Below are 4119 nucleotides of genomic sequence, written 5' to 3' on the forward strand. Positions count from 1 at the left end.
TGTTTCTGTGATTCTGTGATTCTGTAATTAAAGTTTTTAGCATCACAATATGTCAGCTCTGCTTGTGTTCCATTGCTTCTAAAAACAATGTTGCATTGCTGTTTTTCTTATCAGCTGCTCTTTTATGCTTTTACGACAGCTTTTGTGTTGTTTCCCAATGTACATTATTTTCCACACTTATGTATTAAAAGCAAACATAATTATACTAAATGGTATCAGAAAATTAAAGCATTTGGGAAATACACGGATGAAAGTTCAACACTCCCTTTGTATGAGAAAATTAGCACTCTTGAAGGTCTCATAAGCATGGTTAAGAATGTCTCTGGTGCCAATAACCTAAAAGTAGCCAAAATCCCCTGTGCCATCAGCTAGTAATATAATGTAACACCAAGGAAAAAAAAAAAGTATTGAGGGAAAGAAACAAACAAACAATGCAAAGCCATTCAAATGGAAAGAAAGCCATCTGCAACTGCTTGGGTAATATGAAGGCAAAGTGAGTTAGACAACTTTTAAAAGTGACAACTAAACCACTTACAGGTATAGCTGCCAACATACGGTTCTTTTTTCAACTCCAGACTTACTGAAATGAGCAGAGTTAGACTAGACAAAAGCTGCAGTAAATCAGCAACTGATATATTAGCTCCTACTTTTCAACAGAAAAACAAAAAGGGTTTGAAATTCTTATTTACTATATTTCTGAAAATCGAATAAGCATTCTCTGTAGCTTATTTTTAGGTATAAAAGGAAAGGAGTCAAAACCACCAAAACATTGGGATTGCTACAGTAAGACCTGAGGTGGTGTTAAGATGATTGTAATGAGTTACTTTTGATTTCGTACTTTCATCCCTCTCTGAGTAGTGAGGTGTTTCTTTGTTGTTTTGTGAGTGCTAATTGCTGCAGTGCTGTGTTAAATTGTTATTATGCTGGTTTTCTTGAGCAGCAGGATGGATAATTGAATAATTACAAAGAAGAAGTTCATTAAAATAGGTATGGCTATAGAAATGAGATTTTCCATCAATTTGGTGAGGGGTTGTGTGCAGTTATGCAAACAATCTGTTGAAAAACATTTTTTTCCTATCTAGAAGATCAAATCTTTTGTACATACAGCTTCTTTCAGAAGCAGACCAGGAAATGATAACAACTGCACTAGGCTGATTTTCTTCTCCACCTGCTACTGTAAGAATTTTTAATCCTTGTATGATTCAAAGTTCAGCTATAGAATTCCTCTGTTATTATGGGTAACTCACCAAAAGTCAAATTCTGCATGTAAAAACAGATCTCAGGTGTGTTAGAGGTGTAGGAACTACTGTACACCACTGAAGAGCCTGCAGAATAACACAGAATGTCAGTAAGAAAAATCTCCACTTTGGACTTTCAAGACATTTCTTTTCTAGTGCAGAATACAGCAAAATGTTTGGTCCCATGATGGTTGAATGCACCCGAGCATTAGGTCACACGGTGAAGGAGCAGCTGCAGTGTTGAGCTGCAACAGGATCTAGGTGCTACCTCTCCAGATGCCAGACTTACTGCCTTAAAAAATTTAGGCAGCTACTGCACCCTGTGGAAGGGTGAAGGAGCCATGAGGAAGAGAAAGACATTGCCTGGGAAACTGAGCATCAAACAAACCCCATAGCCTAGTTCAAAGAACGAGTTTAAACAAGTAACCTTGGGAGAACCTGCCGATGCTCGTAGACTCAACATCAGGATCAATACTTCAAGTCTTCTGCACAGGTCTCTGTCACATGAGTTAATGGACATTGACAGTAAAGTAGACTGTGATTCCCCAGCGGCTGGAGCAAGATGAGATTATCTGCTGACTGTGGAGGATTTTTCAGACTTAGGAACCTCACGTTCCACTATGGGCTCCGTAGTATAAAATGAACACTGGCTTATGTACTACTGTTCTCCCTTCCCCCATTTCTTTTACTTCCACTAATTGCAGCTTGTGGCTGTCTGCTGTTCACATTCCCCTGCTATCCTTGTCTAAGTTTATTACCTACATTTCCAACTTCATCCTCATTTACAAGGGACTGCTCCACATTTTTCTGGTCATTAGGTACTAATTTTACAAGTCCAGGTTACAAAGAAGAGACTGGAAATTCTCACTGATGCAAGTATTATTGGCAACTGGTGAGATAGTTCACAATGACTGGAATGCTAAAGATCTTTAGGTAAAATTTGTTTAGGAGAGGTGAAAGTAGTGAATGATGTAGTGGTAGTATTATAAAGACACTGCTAGCTGGTCTGTATATCCAGATAATTCCAAAACTAATTGTCAATGTGCTAAAACACAAGACTAGAAGAGAATACAGCAGAGTCGGAAGGAGGGACAGTCTTTATAGACCATGAAACCATGTCAGAATTGTGTCTTATGATTTGTCTGCAGTGAGAGGCAGACTGCAGGGGAGCAATTGTCTTGCCATGGGAGAATTCAATTTCAAAAATGTAGCGTGGAGGTCACACAGCTTATTAGAGTTTCTAAAATTATTCCTTGTGATCCTTTAACACAGAAAGTATTACTGCTTTCAATACAGGGTAGCTCAATTATGGTCTCACTACGATGGATAGAGCTGTATTAATTCCTGGCCTGGAGTCAGTGAGGGATAACTGGAGATGATAGATGGGATTTATGTCATGTAATTTTAATCATCTACCATGAGTTTAGAACTAGTTGCCCTGGACTCCTTCTGCAGGCAACAGAGGAAAATAGGCACTGTTAGAAGGCAAATCATGCCACCTATCTTAGAGCCCTAGGATGTTTCATCTCACCTCATGTTAGTTATCCAAAATGTAAATTTCTTCCCATGCAGATCCCCCGCACAGCCAATGCAAAGGGCAAGGCACCACCAGAATGTGAGTTACTAAATTCTAAATAGGTCCTGTCCAAGACAGGCAAGGTGAATCCCCTGCACAGTAGCTGATGCTGCAAAATGCCTAACTTCCCATGGCTGATGAAAATTGTGAGTCAAGTTGGCTGAGGAGAAGCAGGTAGAAAAAAAAGCAAATGAAAAATGGGAGTTCTATGACAGAAACTAAAAAGGTGCTTAAAAAGCAAAGAGTACTCCACCAAGAAAGAGGAAATCTAGCTAAAAGCCTACTCTTGTTCATCAGCAAATGGAAATAGTTGTTAGAACCAGCCTCCCACTGCTCCCCAGTGTAACATATGGAAAACATGATGTTGAATGTAATACATAAATGAGAAGCTTACAGCCCAAGAAGTCAATAGAGAAAGCTGGAAAAACACAAAGAAAAATATGTGGCCAGCAATAAGACAATGAAGGGGGGAAAAAAAAAAAAAAAAAGAAATTTTGAGCATTTACTAATAATGCTGTGCTGGCTGTGGTGGCTTAAGGATCACAGAATCATTAAGGTTGGAAAAGACCCAACTGTCAACCCAACACCACCATGTCCCCTAAACCATGTCCTGAAGTGCCACGTCTACACGTTTTTTGAACATTTCCAGTGATGGTGACTCCACCACCTCCCTGGGCAGCCTGTTCCAATGTTTGACCACTCTCTCAGTAAAGAAATTTTTCCTCATATCCAGTCTAAACCTCCCCTGGTGCAACTTGAGGCCATTTCCTCTCTCCCTATCACTAGTTAGCTGGGAGAAGAGACCAACACCCACCTCACCACAACCCCCTTTCAGGTAGTTGTAGAGAGCGATAAGGTCTCCCCTCAGCCTCCTCTTCTCCAGACTGAACAACCCCAGTTCCCTCAGCCATTCCTCATAAGACTTGTTCTCTAGACCCCTCACCAGCTTTGTTGCCCTTCTCTGGACATGTACCAGCACCTCAATGTCTTTGTTGTAGTGAGGGGCCCAAACCTGAACACAGAATTTGAGGTGCGGCCTCACCAGTGCCGCATACACACTTCCCTACGCCTGCTGGCTGCACTCTTTCTGATACAGGCCATAGGACATAGGCCAGATATAAGACTTGGGTACATCTTACCTAACTTTAGACATCAGAATATAGTTATTCACATCTGAGTCAGTGACCTTTCACTCCCTTTACAGTCAATTGAGAGAAATAGGACTTTTTAGAACACAATTCCTGTCATCCTAATGCAACCATACAAAGCAGTTCAGACGAAACATCCCCTAGAAGTGTCTCTTTC

This window comes from Phaethon lepturus, unplaced genomic scaffold (assembly GCF_000687285.1).
Source record: "Phaethon lepturus isolate BGI_N335 unplaced genomic scaffold, ASM68728v1 scaffold6642, whole genome shotgun sequence".
Classification (NCBI taxonomy): domain Eukaryota; kingdom Metazoa; phylum Chordata; class Aves; order Phaethontiformes; family Phaethontidae; genus Phaethon; species Phaethon lepturus.